We start from the raw sequence: 17,245 nt of genomic DNA, 5'->3' as shown, positions 1-17,245 counted from the left end.
TTCACAAAGGGACAGGAAGGAGAGAGGGAAGGTCAAGGAAGAATGAAAAAGGACAACACAGATGGAACATTATGGTAAGTGCATAACTTCTTTATCTGATGTTGTCATTTTCATTATTCCTTCACCTGTGGGACTGGGTCCCCAGCTACAATAATCTTGGGTGGCCTTCATGGAAGGATATTCTCGAGCACTGCAGAACCAAAAGCAGCTCTACTTCTAGACACAATGTCCAGTTTGCAGTGGGAAATGAAGGTCAGAGAATTAAATCATGAAGCAGCTGAACAAATATCAATTGAAACTTTAGCAGAAAAAGGTTGAGAGGTTGCCACTGATCTAGTAGAATGAGCTTGGACTCGCTGAGATAGAGAAACACATTTAGATTCATAAACAAATGAAATGCAGTCCCTTAACCATTTAGCTAAGGTGGTCTTGGCAACTGTTTTTACCTTTTTTTTGGCATCTGAAAAAGATACGAAAAGCTGGTCAGATTTTCTGAAAGATTTAGTTCTGTCTAGATAAAAATGCAACTGTCTGTGAACATCCAACAGATGAAGAGTATATTCTGTGTTTTGGAAATTAGGAAAAAAGACCAGTAAGCTGATGGACTGGTTTATTTTGTTCTCAGTTGCAACTTTGGGTAGGAAGGATGAATTAGTACGTAATGTCACTCTGTCCTTGGAAAAATTAAGTAAGGGTATTTAGAGGACAGAGTTTGCAATTCACATACTCTTCTTGCAGAAGTATAGCAACCAGAAAATCAGTCCTCCACGATAAGAATTTCAAAAATTGCACAATTTTGATGAGCCAAAGATGATGCATTTTCTCAGATATGAAATTTGAAATGGCTGCCAATTGTACTTCTACAGTGGAATAACTGACCTCCTCATAGAAAATATGAGCAAGGAAATCTAGGAAAACTGGAACAGGAGCGGTGAAAGGATCTTATTTCTGCTGTTTAGCCCAAATAGGAAATCTTTTCCATTTGCTCTTGTAAATTCTTCTAGTTGAAGATTTGTGAGAAGAAATCAAAATGCTTCGGACTGGGGATGAAAGCCTGCAGATCTAGCCATCACTGGAATTGGAGAAACCATGCGGCTAGTTTCAGACCTGGGAGACTGGGATAAATTCGCCCTGATGGATGAGATAGCAGATCTGGACATGGTTTGAGTGTCCAGAGGGCAAATAAGATGAGACTAAAGGAAGGTGAACCAAATTTGAGGCCAAAAGGGTGCAATGAGGATCACTCTGCTTTACAACCTGGAAGTCAGAAGTTGTTTGAGGATCAAGGGGAGAGGAGGAAAGGCATAAACAATCCGGGAGGCCAAGCATGGACTAGAGCCATCCCTGGGTAACTGTCCCTGACAAATCGCAGCCAGGTTTGATCCCACTTGTGGAAGATCATGTTCACCAGTGAATGATTCAGAGACTACTCATGAGGCATCAGTAAGGCTCGGACGAGCATGTCTGCTAGAATGTTACGCTCCCCCGGAATGTGCATTGCAATCAGAAAGCAGTTGGTAGAGATTGCTCACTGCCACACTCTCATTGCTTCTCGGCACAGGGGGTAGGATCTTGTTCCTCCTTGGTTTATTGATGTACCACACTACCATATTGCCTGTTTGTATCTCAATAGTCCCTGGAGGAAGGAAAAGTACAGTTGTGTACACTTACCATAAATGTAGATGTTAGAGTGTATTCACTGTTGCAGTCATCACACTTGGGTTACCTGTCAGGGGTAGCCCTCAGTCGGCCCAAATACCAGAGGCTTAGTATTTCTGTGTCTGTTGCTGTCACTCCAGGATTGATGTCAGGTCGTCAGTGGTATAAAAACCAGGCAGCCAACTCTATTACATCAGTTTTTCTTGCCCCAACTGTCAGCCCCCAAATAGGGAGCTAGGTTATGGTGGAAGAACACCGCCAGTAGAAAGTAAATACCAAAAAATTCCCTGTAAGGAGAGAGGAAAAAAGAGAGAGACAGAGACAAGGGGGATGGAGGGTGGGAAACCAGGACTGCAACAGTGAAGACATTCAAACATCTACATTTATGGTAAGTGTACACAACTGTACTATGTTCTTCATGTTTCACTATTGCAGTCATCACACTTGGGTTGATTCCCAAAACTGAAGAAAAGGGTGGAGGCAGTCAAGAAGACTGGGGGCTGGCTAGGATGCCCTGCAAGACTGTGGTGGCAAAGCCTGCCTGAATTTGGAGAAGATAGGCAGGTGGTAATGCTTGGTGAAAGAATGAACAGAAGTCCATGCTGCATCCTCCAGGATGTCCCTGGTGGGGACCCCTCTGAGAAAAGCTGCAGAGGTGGAGGTTGCCATGGTGGAATGCATCTGGACCCCCTTTAGGGGCCTTTTCTCGTGCCATTTGTAGCAGAAATAGATGCAGTGTGCTATCCATTTGGCGATTGTTTGGATATGGCCTTGCCCTCTGCCCCTGCTGCGAAGCTGACTAGGAATTGGTTAGTTTTTCTAAAAGATTTAGTCCTATCCAGATAAAATTTGAGCTGTCTGTGCACGTCTAGAGAGTGCAGAATCCTTTCCCCCTTGTTTTGTGGGTTAGGAAAAAAAGGTGGGCAAATGAATGGATTAGTTGAGAGCCACACTGGACACCACTTTAGGCATGAAGGATGGAGGATGGGTTAGTCCTGAGGGAGACTCTGTCAGCATGGAAAATGAAGGGCTCTACAGCCATGAGTGCTTGTAGCTCTGAAACTTCTACCTGAAGTGATGGCCAGATGCAAGGCTGTTTTTCAAGAGAGGAATGTTAACTCTGCTGAAGCTGTAGGCTCAAAGGGGGGGGGGTGAGCTTTTCCAACACAAAGCTACGGTCCCAAACTTGGGTAGGAGCTCTTCTGGGTGGCCTTAAGTTGTTAGCCCCTCTTAGGAACTATTTGATAAGAGGGTGTAAGAAGAGAGATGGCTCTGTGCTGTAATGAGTAGAGTTGGCAGAGGCATGAATTTTAATAGAAGAAAAGTATAGGCCCTTGTGCAGTAGGGTCTGCTAGGTAATCCAGGATGAGAGGTAGGGAGGGCTGTGCTGTTTTGGCTCCCTTAGCCTGGATCCAGGTGCAAAACCTTTTCCACTTGTCAGCATAGGATGTTCTAGTGCTGGGGCATCCGGCCTCATGTATAACATCTAGGATTTGATTGCTCAGGCTGGCAGCTTGAGGAGAGGTCAGGGAATAAGTCAGGCTGCCAGGTTCAGGGTCTGCAATTGTGGATGCATGAATTCTCCATTCTTTTGGGTCAGGAGTGTTGGGATCTGAGGTATGTGACAGGCTGTGCAACAGTGGGTACCAGTGCTGGTGTGGCCAAGTCTGGATCAATCAAGGTTGCCCTTGGTTTTTCCTCCCTTATTTTGAGCGGTACCCTTGAGATGAGTGGTAAGGGGGGAAATGCATAGATTGAGAGGTTTACCCATTGGAAGGATAGAGCATCCACTTTCCAGGCCTTGCTGTGAGGTTCCCGGATGCAGAATTTGCTGAGCTAATGATTGGAGTGGGAGGCAAAGAGGTCCACCTTTCGGGTGCCCTATTTCTGGGTTACAAGGTTGAAGGTTTGTGGTCTAGCTGCCACTCATGTGGGTCTAGCAGGGTTCTGCTTGTTTGCCAGAGAGTTTAGGAAGCCTGGCAAAAATTGTGCTAGCAGGTGTATTTGCATGGGTGAGGCTGTGTGCCAAAGGGTCATAGCGAGCCTGCAGAGAGGATAAGAGCGATTACTTCCCTGCTTGTTGATATACAACATCACTGTGGTGTTGCCTGTTTTGATTACTAGTAGCCCTGGGGAGGATAGGGATCTGAAAGCTTGTCAGGACGTGCTGAACAGCTAGCATCTCTTTTTGGTTGATGTGCAGATGTATTTGATTTGAGCTCCAGTGGCCATGAATGCATCTGCCGTCCAGGTATGCACCCCAGGCATAGTCTGATGCGTCTGTGGTGAGGGTCTGGACGGTGTGGGGTTGTGAGAAGGGAAGTCCCTTGTTGTGCTTGCATGCTGCTGCCCACCAAAGAAAATATTTCCTTAGACAGGGTATCACAGGTATATTAGTTTCCAGGTCTTGTGAGTATTGACACCAAAGACTTTTTATGTACCATTGTAGTTTCCTCATATGCAGACTGGCATATGGAATAAGTGGAATGCAGGAGGCCATGAACGCTAGAGCTTACAGGATTTTCCTTACGGATAACTGGGTTCTGGTGGCTATTAGGAGAAGTAGCCTGTCAGGTAGGCTGGTTTTTCTGGAGTAAGGAATACCATCTGGGATGCTGTGTCCAGGCTTGCTCCAAGAAATACAATTGATTGCGTGGGGACTAATTTTGGTTTCTTTTCCTTGATAGTATACCCCAGGGAGGTCAGCAGGTCCCTTACAAAGGTCAGGTGCTGTAACAGCTTTTCCTGTCTGCCTGAATCAGACAATTGTATAAGCAGGGGTAAATTTGAATATTTTTTTTTTTGGTCTGGAAAAGGCAATGGCTGGAGCCAGGCATTTTGTGAAAACTCTGGGAGCAGTGGATAAGCCAAAGGCAAGCGCAGAGAACTGAAAGTGCATATATCCTGCCCTGAAACGTAGATATTTCCTGCAAGATACCCTGATTGGGATGTGTAGGTAGGCCTCGTTTAGGTCTAGGGTGGCTAACCAAGCAACCTTGGAAAGCACAGGAAGAAGCTGCTGGAAGGTGAGCATTTTGAATTTTGGTATCACCAAAAAGATGTTTAGACTGGATAGGTCGAGGATTGGGTGCCAGGTGCTCTCTTTTCTGGGCATCAGGAAGAGTCTGAAATAGAAACCTTGGCCTATTTGGTCAGCAGGAACATGCTGTATTGCCCTCATGGAGAGCAGGGAAAGGACTTGCTTTTTGGCCTCTGCCCACTGGTTTGGAGGAAGATCTGGGAACCCTTTTGGGGTTGGCAGAGTGTGGAAATAAAATCTGTATCCCTGGGACACTATGTTGAGGACCCATTGGTCATAAGTAGCAGAGGCCCAGCTGTTTGCATGGAAGGAGAGTTTTCCTCCTAGAGGCACAAGCAGGTGGGCAGAGGTAAGGGTTGGAGGTGTAAAGTCATTGTGAGTTCTTACCATAAGGGGGTGGCTTAGCATTGCCTGTTTTTGAAGAGGAGGAACTCAATTGCTTTGATCTCTGCAATCCCTGGGACTGCTGTCTGGGGGTCTGCTTCCCCTGGGTCCGGGCTGAGCTGGCCTGGAGGGGGCTGGAAAGGACCAGTGGTTGGAGGGACAATGCCTACTGAACCTCAGAGGCTGGACCTGTAAAAAGTATTTGTCTGCACAGATTTAGCTTTTTCTTCCATCTTTTTTAAGACCTCTTCTGCCTTGGTGCCAAACAAATTGTCTTTGTTCAATGGTGTGTCCAATAATTTTGATTTGGCATGGTCTGGCAAGTTCTGCTCCTTAAGCCAAGCATGCCTTCTAAGGACAGAACCAGTGACTGCTGCCCTGCAAAATGCTTCTAGGGCACCAAAGTCACATTGCAAGGTGTGCTTAGTAACTTGGCTTGCAGAATGCATAGGCTCTTGTAATTCTTTATTTTCTGCACAAGCAGAAAAGGAAGATATTTTTTGTTTGAGGAGTTCCATGGTGTGCTGCTGATATTTCAGCATGTGGAACTTAGCATGTGGAACTGGCAATTTAGTGCTCTAATAGCAAGAGTTGCAGAGGTGTATACTTTTTTACCCCATCTGTGTGAAGCTCGGGAATCCCCGTCTGAAAAAGTGAGATTCTTAGCTGAGGTTGCTCTAATTCCTTTATGTCCTTGGGAGATGACATCTGGGTCAGCAGTAGGATTTTTGAAAAGGAATTTGTGAGTCAGGAACTCTGTAGTATCTGTCAGGTTTCCTGGGAGCAGGAGGAAAGGTGTCAGAAGTCAAACTGGATTCCATAAAATCATCATCCACAACATCCAGGACAGGGGGAATGGTTAAAGGTCTGTGCTGTGGTAAATCTAAGAATTCCGAGTCTTTTTTGACTGAGGGTAGTCCTGACATTCCCATTGGAAATGATCCCTTAAAGTATGTAGGGTTTCACCAAATGAAAAATCCTCAGGAGGGGAGGCAGAAGGAATGGATTCCTCTGCATCTGAATCCTCACAGGCAGAGAGGGATTGCATGTCTTCACATTCAGAAACCTCAGAGTCATTGGACTCCTGTTCAGATAAAACTACTGGGGACAAGTCTCTTTCTTTTGGAAGGGGTAGCCTGGGTTCCCCTAAAAAGCATAATAAGGTCTTCCGCCATTTTAAGCATTTGAGACCGAGGCATGGAAGCAGGTGTTTGAGTTTGGGTTGTCGTTTTTTAGGCGTAGTTCATACCCTGGGCCTTAGAAACTCAGTAGTTTTAGAAAGAACTGAAGATGCAAAAGAAGTCATCTGTTTGTGATGAGTATCGGTAGTACAAAGAACTTCCTCAGAAGCCAGTGCCTGCTCAGCGGTTCCAGACCCATCCAAGGTAGAGACATCTGCAGGATCCTTAGTCGAAGAGTCTCACGGCATAGCGGACTCAGAATGGGTCTCGGTAGCAGCCTGCGAAGCCACATAAGCAGGCATCAGGAGCTGCAAAAGCACCTCACCGAGGATCAGAGAACTGACAACTAGCTTAATGGAAGCATCATCAGCAGTTTTGGACCTGTGCGGTCCGTCTCTGTCTTTATCCTCACGTTTTTTCGGAAGATTGGTCGTCGGATGGCTTACTGAAGCCATATCGGAATACGAAGACTTGAGAGCAAAAATATTTAGCTACAATAAGGGCCTGATGACGTATAGTTCTGGAGTTGAACAAAGCACAAAAGCTACAGTGAAGGACATCACGGTCTGGGCCTAAACAGGTGACACAGTAAGAATGGAAGTCTCAACATGGTATTTGCTTTCCACAGGTGAGACAATTGTTAACTTTTTCTGAAATCGGTTAGAGTAAGAAAAAAGGCTCCCCAACGGGGTACTTAGCTTTAGAAGACTTCAACTTCAATTCGGAAATGAAAACTCAGGTAGCGGCTGACCGGCACTCGTGTGAACTGCTTCTGCTTTGGTCTCCTCGGCAAGAAAGACTGATGTAATGGCGTCAGCTGCCTGATTTTATACCACTGAAGACCTGACGTTAGTCCTGGAGCGACAGCAACCGGCGCAGAAATACTAAGCCTCTGGTATTTGGGCCGACTGAGGGCTACCCCTGGCAGGATAACCCAACTGTGATGACTGCAACAATGAAACACAAACATCTGTGAAATGTCTGCAATGCTAAAAGGACATCTCTCATCTCCAGGATACTGATATGCAGGTTGGTCTCCTGTGACGTCCACATGCCTTAGACCATCCAGCCCAGGAAATGCCCCCTTCACCTGGGAGACATCCATGGTCAAAGTGGAATCTGGAGGAGGAAGAACAAAGGGGTATCCTTGAAGAACCTCATGAGAGTGAAACCACCAGAGAAGAGAATCCTTGTACACTCACGATAGTTTGATTGGATTGAGGGGGGGGGTTGAAGCAGTGATCACTAGACTGCTAAAGCCCACTGCAGAATTGTCACGTGTAGCTGCGCTGTTGGTAAAAAATAGTTATGGTGGCAGCCAGGGAATCCAAGGCCCTGAGTACTAGTTTGGCTGGAGGAACTGGGATTGCCAAAATCTGTCTGACATGTAGTCTTAGGTTTGAAATCCTGTCCGGAGTAAGGAAGGCCAAGGTCCTGGTTGTATCCAAATGAGCCCCTATGAAATTTGCTCTTAACTGGCTGAAGATGAGACTATGCATGTTGATTGTTATGCCCAAGTTAGGAGCTAGTTGTAACAAACTGTCCCTGGCTTGGAAGAGTAGATGCCTGTTTGGAGTCGGTCAACTACGTATGGAAAAACATGGAATCCTTGCAGCCTGAGATGAGCTGCAACTACCGCCATGCACTTGGTGAACACCCTGGGGGCTGTGATGAGACCAAATGAATGTGCTCTGAACTGAAAATAATTGGCTCCCAGCCTGAAGCATAGATACCTTCTGGAGCACCTATCCATCTTGATGTGGTAGTATGCATCCTTACGGTATACTGGTCTACTCAGCACATCCAGTCATCTGTTTTCAAAGAGGTAGAATGGACTGGATTGTGACCATCCTGAACTTTGTGCATTTTACTGACTTGTTCAACAATGTTGGATCCAAGATGGGCCTGAGGTCCCCTGTCATCTTTTTTGGCACTAAAAAATCTTGAGTAAATGCCTGATCCGAATATTCTTCCAGAGACTCCTGAAAAGGATCAATAGAAAAAAAAAAACACTTAGGTTTGCACTGGCAAGGAGCTTCAGTCAATGGACCACAATGCTTCTCTTTTGAGTGGCAAACAAGATCTAAGGTAACCAGGGGGAATGAGGCATTATGGGTAGGGGAGGAGCTTGTGCTTCGGAGCCTAAGCTTTTGAAAGTGGCAGAGTTGGATCTGAAACCCACAGGTTGAGAAAGAATGAAAATTACATCAGATCACATGTTTAAGCTCCTGTAAGGCCTTCCCCTTATCCTAAAGACTCAAACAAACCTGCAGGTGCTTTCCCAAACAAATGTTTATCCAGAGCAGCATCCGTGAACTTAGCCTTAATGTAATCAGGTAAAGGTTGAAGCTGAAGCCAAGAATACCTCCTCATTACTGAACCAAAAGCAGCAGCCCTAGAAGAGACATCTGCTGCATCATAACTACATTTGATAGAATGACAAAACACTTGAGAGGAAGTCCCCAACACGGAAAGAGCAGAAGTTTTAACCTCAAAGTCTGAAAGATCAGAAATAAGCTGACATGCCTGAGAAGAAAAAAAGAGCCAACACATACCTAGATATATGGGTCTGATAATAGCACTAAAAGCTAGGATAGCAAAAGTATAAACCTTCTTACCCAGCCTTTCCATGGTTCTGCTGTCCTTGTCAGACAGCAGAAACTTTTGCGAAAGAAGCAAATGAGATGGCTTATCAGAGGCTACATATACACCACAGAGGGGTCATCAAGCAGGACATTTGTACAAAAAGTTACAATCCTCAGGGACCCTATAAAACCTATCAGGCTTCTTGGGAGGAGGGGGCAGAGAATCAGGCGCTTTTGAGGGACTGGAAAAAGCATCAAGCAAAGCAGCAAAAACAGGAGTAGTCGCACGTTTAGGAAATTTCATTTGTAGTAACTCATAGTACCCTCTTATGGATATCACAGACCTGAGCACAATCCCACTTAAAAGATTCCATCATCCTAGACAGTATCCCAAGGGAAATTTCCTCAAAAGGAGTATTAGATTCCTCCTCCTCCCCCTCTGACCCATAGTCAAAAGGAGACGGAATTTGACTATAATAAGCCAGGGGGATTCTTCATCAGAATCCAACCCTATTCCCTAGGCCATTTAAGAGGAGTACAGGACCAAGGAGGAGCAGGAAAGTACAGTTTTGTACCTACCATAAATGTAGATGTTCGAAGATCCACATTGCTGCAGTCATAACCTGTGGGTAGTCCGCTGTCCTCGGTCGGCCCGAATACCAAAGTATTAGGCTGGCGTCGGTCATGGGCGCTCAGATCTGACGTCAGTGCGTCATGGTATTAAAGCGCATGACCAACATCATATCCTCAGTCTTTTCTTGCCCGATGTCAGAAGGCCCTAAAAAGAAAGGCCACAGCCTAAAATAGAAAAACCTCCAAAACCCATGTACAAACATTTATAACCCAAACCATACAACCACTCCAAACTACAGAGGGGAAGGAGGGAGGGTAAATTGGACTGCAGCAATGTGGATCTTCGAACATCTACATTTATGGTAGGTACAAAACTGTACTATGTTCTTCATCTCACATTGCTGCAGTCATAACCTGTGGGTAGAAACCCAAAGCAAAGGTAAAGGGAGGTTGGCAAAATCATAAAGCATTGGGAGCTGCTAATATGCCCTGTAAGACTGCAGTGGCAAATCCAGCCCTAGATTTGGAATAAAGAGGAGATGGTAATGTTTAGAAAAAGTGTGCACTGAACTCCAAGTAGCTGCTTCCAAAATATCTTTAGTAGCTACACCCTTAAAAAGCAGTAGAAGTGGCAGTAGCCCTAGTGGAATGAGGTCTGATTCCAGCCGGAATCTCCTTACCATGATGAGAATAACAAAAGGCAATACAATGGCCAATCCACTTAGAAATAGTTTGTTTTGAAACAGGTTTCCCCTGAGAGCCCAAAGCAAAAGAGACAAATAACTGTTGAGACTGTCTGAACCTTTTAGTCCTGCTCAAATAATAACGCAACTGCCTGTGAATATCCAAAGTGTGCAAAATTTTCTCCCTTTTATTTTGGGGATCAGCATAAAAAGTAGGCAAATGAATAGATTGGTTCAAGGCCACATTTGAAACCACTTTAGGCATAAAAGTAGGGTTAGTACGCAAAGATACCCTATCCTTATGAAAAATCAGGAAGGGTTCAACTGCCATTAGAGCCTGTAATTCAGATACCCTTCTAGCAGACGTAATGGCCAACAAAAAAGCAGTCTTCCAAGACAAAAACTTTAACTCAGATGTAGCTGCAGGTTCAAAAGGAGGTAAAGTAAGTTTTTCCAACACAAAATTGAGATCCCAGGAAGGAGTAGGAGCTCTACGCGGGGGTCTTATGTTCTTTGCCCCTCTAAGGAATTGCTTAAACAAAGGATGAGAGAATAAAGGTGGGTCACAGCCATAGTGAGCAGAAATGGCTGCAGCATGAACTTTTACAGAGGAGAAGGACAAACCCTTGTCTAATAATTCTGTAAGATATTGAAGAGAAACACTCAAATCAGGCCTGGAAACATCAAAGCTCTTTGTTTTGCTCCAAATAAAAAATCTCCTCCATTTATCAGCATAAACTTTCCTTGTACTAGGCCTTCTGGCCTCCAAAATAACATTCAAAACTTGTTGAGGAAGCTGCGACCCTCCAGGTTCTAGAACAGAATATGCCATGCTGTTAGATGCAGGGACTGAATCCTGACATTGAGGAAATGATTGCCCTCCTGAGACAAAAGGTGTGGAATTGAAGGCAAAGGCCAAGGAGGCTCCCGTACTAAACTCCTCAGCAGAGGGTACCAGTGCTGTCGAGGCCAATCTGGAGCTATTAGAATCATTGAGGGCTTGTCTTGTCTGACCTTCAAGAGCACCTTGGGAAGGAGAGGCAGAGGAGGAAAGGCATAGACGTGAAGATTGCTCCAACTGAATGATAGAGCATCCACTTTCCAAGCTGTTGGATGAAACATCTTCGTGCAAAAATTTGGCAACTGGAAATTTAGTGGAGAAGCGAACAGATCTATGTCTGGAGTCCCCCATATCATTGTCAACTGTCGAAATACATGAGGATCCAACTTCCACTCGTGGGGATCCACCATCTGTCTGCTCAAAACATCTGCTAAGGAGTTCTGTGCTCCTGGCAGAAACCTTGCTTGAAGAGTGATGTGCCAACTGAGAGCAGTCTCCCACAAAATCATAGCTTGCCTGCAAAGAGGGTACGAATGGGTTCCCCCTTGCTTGTTGTACCACATGACAGTTGTGTTGTCTGTTTGAATCAACACTTGTCCCGGGTGAAGTAGATCCCTGAAAGCCATCAATGCAAATTGGACTGCTAACATCTCCTTCAAGTTGATATGTAAATGTTGAAGTCTGGCAGGCCACGTGTCTTGAACCCATTTTCCATTGAGGTATGCTCCGCAAGCCTTGTCCGAGGCATCTGTCGTTAAGATCTGACTCGCCTCTGGTCGGGTCACAGAGAGTCCCTTGTTTAGGCGACATTCCTGAGCCCACCACAAAAATTCCTTTTGAATGCAAGGTATTATTTGAATGACAGTGTCCAGATCGTGGCTGTGTTGTGTCCACACATTTTTGAGATACCATTGTAGCTTCCTCATATGCAGTTTGGCATTGGGAAGCACCAGAATACAAGATGCCATGAACCCCAAGGCTTGAAGGACTGTCCTTGCAGTCAGCCTGGACCGTAGAGACAATTGTTGGAAGTAAAGTGTAAGGTTCCTTTGCTTGTCCAGGGTCAAAAAAGCCATCTGGGAAGCTGTATTCAGTCTCACACCCAGAAAGCACATTTCCTGAGAGGGTACTAGACTGGACTTTGTTTCGTTCACAGAATACCCTAGGCACCTTAACACTGCCATAACATACTGTTGATGGTGAAGAAGCTTGTTTTTGTCTTGAGCAAGAATCAGGCAATCGTCCAAATAAGGATAAATTTGTATTCCTCTTAACCTTAAGAAGGCGGAGCCAGAACCTTTGTGAACACCCTGGGCGCAGTAGATAAGCCAAAGGGCAATGCAGAGAATTGATAATGTAAAGTCCCAGCCCGAAAACGCAGGAATCTCCTGCAACTGGGCCTGATAGGAACATGAAGATAAGCCTCTTTGAGATCCAGAGTTACCATCCAGTGATCTTTGCCCAACAGAGGCAGAAGTTGTTGCAACGTCAACATTTTGAATTTTGGAATGTCCATGTATGTGTTGAGGATAGATAAATCCAAAATTGGCCTCCAAGTGTTTCCTTTCTTTGGTACAAGAAACAGGCGAGAATAAAATCCTAGGCCCACTACTGACAGAGGGACCTGCTGTACAGCCCCCATTTGAAGAAGTAAAGAAATCTGTTTGTGAGCCTCTATCCTTTGCTGAGGAGGAACGTCTGGCATGCCCTTGAAAGGGGGCAATGTGTGGAAATAAAACTTGTAGCCTCGGTCTATAATGTCCAACACCCATTTGTCCTGGGTGACTAAAAAACAGTTTTGCTTGAAGAGTGCCAACTTTCCTCCCAAAGGAGATGCCAGACAGGCGGGATCTGGCAGCTGAAGATGCAGGTCATTGGGCCTGTTTACGAAAGGACTGGCCCCTGCCCTCACCTGTAGATTGTGCAGGGGAACTCCACGTTCTAGGCCTGAAAGAACCCTGAGCTCTGCCCCTACCACGCCTAGATCTGCCCCTAGACTGTGAATCAGAAGAAGGATAAGCCCATCCCTTAGTAGGCCAATTCCTGCTAAACTTAGGGGGCTGCACCTGCAAAAAATCTTTAACAGTCTGCATAGACTTAGCCTGGTCTTCCATTTTCTTTAAGACAGACTCCACAGGAGAACCAAACAAAACTTCAGACTGTAAAGGAGCATCCAAAATTCTAGCTTTAACATGCTCTGACAAATTCTGATCCTTAAGCCAGGCGTGCCTGCGAATAACTGATCCAGTGGCAGCCACCCTGGAAGAAGCCTGTAAAGCATCAAAACCACACTGCAAAGAATGCTTACCCACCTGATCAGAGGCATGAACCAAACCCTGTAATTCCTTACACTCTATGCCCTCTGCCAAAGCATCTACCTTAGATTTTAATTGAGTAATGAAAAAATTCTGGTACTACAACATATGAAACTGGCAATTCAAAGCCCTCATTGCTAGAGTGGAAGAGGTGTACACTTTCTTACCCCACCTATCCAAAGCTCTAGAATCTTTATCCATAGGAACTGGATTATTTACAACAGAAGCCCTGACACCCTTGGGTCCCTGGCTAATAGTTTCTGGGTCAGCCCTTGGGCTCTTATACAGATATTTATGAGCCTCAGGTACTCTGTAATACCTATCTGGTTTAACTGGCGCAGGGGGCAAAGAGTCTGGATTAAGGGAAGCCTCCGAGAAAACATCCTGAACAACATCCAAAACAGGAGGTATAGCTAAGGGCCGATGTTGTGGTAAAAACAAAAATTCCCTAAGCCTCTTTCGGGAATCTGAGAAATCCTGACCTTCCCATTTAAAATGCTCCCTCATAGAATGCAGGGTTTCTGAAAAGAAAAATCCTCTGGAGGAGAAGCAGAAGGAGTGGAATCCTCTGGCCTGAATCAGAATAAGGAGGAAAATCCTGAGTGTCTTCAGTCAAGACTCTGAGTAATCTGAAGCCTGTTCCAAACTTTCCACCTCTGGCTCCACCCTAGGCCTCTTATCTGGAGGGGCATAGAACCCTGATTAAGGAAATTAAATCTTCTGCCATTTTAAGCATGTGTTTTTAGGCACAGAACCTGCAGAACTAGGACTGACACCTGAGGTAGACAAACCAGGCCTGCCCTTAGAAGGTACCTTAGAGACAGAAGGAGAAGGCCTAACCACCTTAGGCAAAGAAGGGAGTACAGCAACCTGAGAGGCCCCTCAGCCTGACCTGACTCCTGAGAGGCCACATCCTGCAAAATTAGCGACTCCCCGAGACTCAGCTGAAACCTCGGCTGGATCTACAGATTCCACCGTAGTTTCTAAAGAACCGGCGTCCGGAACGGACGACTCATCCTGCTTGGACCTTAACGATTTTTCCTTGCGCTTCTTAGCGGTAGCAGGCGTCGGAGGATCCGACGGCATATTGTAATTACACCGCCATCAAGACAAGCCTAGCGCAATCTAACCTACGCTTAATGGTGCGCTTATTAAACCTAGCACAAAAGCGACACCCGACTACGTCGTGCTCAGGCCCCAAACAAGGAATACAGAGAGAGTGGTAATCCCTATGCGGTATCTGTTTCCCACAAGAAATACAATTATTCACTTTTTCTGACATCCGGAATTAACTGAGGCAAGAAAAAACAAAAATTTTCCCCAACGGGGTACTTAGCCCAACTTGGTTTCGGTCTGAAACTCAAAATACGAAAATTTCAGAATGCCGAACGGCACTAGCAAACGCTGCTTCTGCTTCGGACCATGCAGCAAAAACGACTGAGGATATGACGTCGGTCATGCGCTTTAATACCATGACGCACTGACATCAGATCTGAGCGCCCATGACCGACGCCAGCCTAATACTTTGGTATTCGGGCCGACCGAGGACAGCGGACTACCCACAGGTTATGACTGCAGCAATGTGAGATGAAGAACATCAGAAACCCCCTGAGGAGGCCTTAATGACATTAAAGCCATTAAATAACCCCTGAGTAAAGGCCCACCACTCATTTTGTGGATCCCTGGCAGCAGAAGAAACATGTTTAGTTTTTTTTTTTTTTTTTTTTTTTTTTTTTAAGGGAACATCTTTTCCCTATAAAACTGAGAAGCCTCTGACCCAGGACGAAGTTCGATAACCATAGTAGAAACTTCTTCAACTAGAATCTGTGGAACCCCCTAGGCCTTTCAAAAACAATCAACTGTGGTTCCCCCGAAAGTCTGAAACAGATGCCTACAAAGCCTCATAGGATGTGCTGCCAGCTGGATCCTTGCCAGCCTCCAACCCTGTCATAGCAGAGAAATCAGACAACACAGCTAGGCGAGCTTCTGGGTGCATAACGACCTCTGGAGAAACTCACGGCAGAGATTGGACAGCAGAAGATTCCAATCTTACCTTTTTCACCTTCTTCCCTAATGGCTGACCCCCAGGGTGGAAAGTTCCTTCCATTGTACCTTTAGCGAGAAGCTTAAGACGCTGGTTTTCAAGATACAAGGAAAGGGAAGAAAGCCTACTATGAAGGGTTTTCAGGATGAATGCCTGACAAATTGAACAAGACATATGGTTGTGAGAAGCTCCTAGGCAAAAAAAGGCACTTATTGCAGTGGTCATTATGGGGAATCTGTCTCCCACACTGGTATTTACCCTTCCTGGATGACATTAACCCCTAACAGCACAAAAAGCCAAGAAAAAACAAAACTCCAATGAGGTACTTATGTGCAATGGCTCACTTCAGCAAACAGGCAAAGGCGTACACTGAAGAATGAAAATACATTCAAAACTGGCAGAAAACTGATGTAGGCAAACAGACTGATGGTTAGAAGAAGTGTTCAGACTGGCGGCAAAGTTGTTCTGAGGCTGGTTCTCCTTAATGTTACCTTTACTGCCTTACGCTATGCGAGGAGCATTTGGGTGAAATTCTGCATACCTTAAAGCAACATTAGGCTTTGGCAGACTGGCCGGATGTCAGGCTTCCATGCCAGAGAATCCCATATGTTAAGAATACTGCAGCAGTAAATGTAAGGACATCTTCAGTTTTTCAGTACAAGTCATAAAACACTTTAGAAAACCCCCATACCAGCTTAAAAGCAGTATTAAGCATACAAACAACACAGAAGTTAAGGGTTCACAGAGAAATTAATAGTAGTGTACAGCAAGTGTATTAAAATAAAAACTTAACTTACACATTTTTTAAATAAAACAAAAAGAAATCAAAAGTATAAAGAGGGAGGGAAGTTTCCAAAGGGATCTCATCTGTGTCTAGAAGCTATAATCCACCAATGCAGTCTGCTGAGGAAATTCAACTGTGTGGGTGCATCGGCCGTCACTAAAGACTGAGTAACGGACTATGTAACGGGGTTAAGGCTTCCTCTGATGGGGGAGGCTTAACCAATAACCAATCTCCTATCACAAGAGTGTCAAGGGAGGGGATTTTGAGCTCTGGACAGCTGCCAGCATAGAAGTGTTTGCGCAGGCAAATACATCACATGTCCCCGAGGCAATGTGAATGATGAGCACAAGTTGACATTGTAGGGACTAAACAGAAAGGGGTGGATTTGAGACATAAAACTGCAGCATACACATTATGATCAAGTGTAGATGGGAATCATAATATGACTGGAACATTCAGACGGTAGACATCTAATTGCTGTCTACATGTGGTCAGCAAGGGATTTCTTTTAGCACCACAGTAATAGCTGAGTAACTGTTTTTGCACCTGCTAAACAAGTGTATTTAATTAGCTTAAAATATGTTTGGGATAAAGTAAAAGAAAGGTGAAGAAAGAATTTAGGGACATGTATATGACATCAAATCAAAAAAGCACCAACACTGCATAAATATATAAATTTTCTTGAAAGTGATAATTTTAAATTCCCTAGTGTTTGTTCTATTTCAATTAGAAATGTGATGTACAATGAGGTAATGTTTACCAATCTGTGACAAACTTTAATGCGCCTCCTCTTACCAATGAAAGCTTTTTTTTTCTATTAAAATATAGACCAACTCCACTGTCATTAAATGCATACCGTAGTTCACTGGTTAAAGTATCATGCAGTTTTAAAATGTATTTAACTCATTCACTCCAATGGAGCTGAACAAGTTTGCACTGTAGCTTCAAATGGACAGAGCCTAAGTCTTTTGACAGAATCAAATTATGTCCTAACATTTCAAACAAAAGTGCATATATCTGGAACCACAGAGGTTATGATAGCAGTATTAATGGCAAACCCTTCAGCACAAACTATTTTTAAAGTGGTAGTATTCTTTAGGTTCTAGATCTTAAACTGAATTTTATAAGTCATAGTAAACACAGTAATTATTAATGT

Source organism: Protopterus annectens, chromosome 10.part0, assembly GCF_019279795.1.
Source record: "Protopterus annectens isolate FY-2018-M chromosome 10.part0, PAN1.0, whole genome shotgun sequence".
NCBI lineage: Eukaryota > Metazoa > Chordata > Ceratodontiformes > Protopteridae > Protopterus > Protopterus annectens.
Note: the sequence above shows the minus strand (reverse complement) of the source record.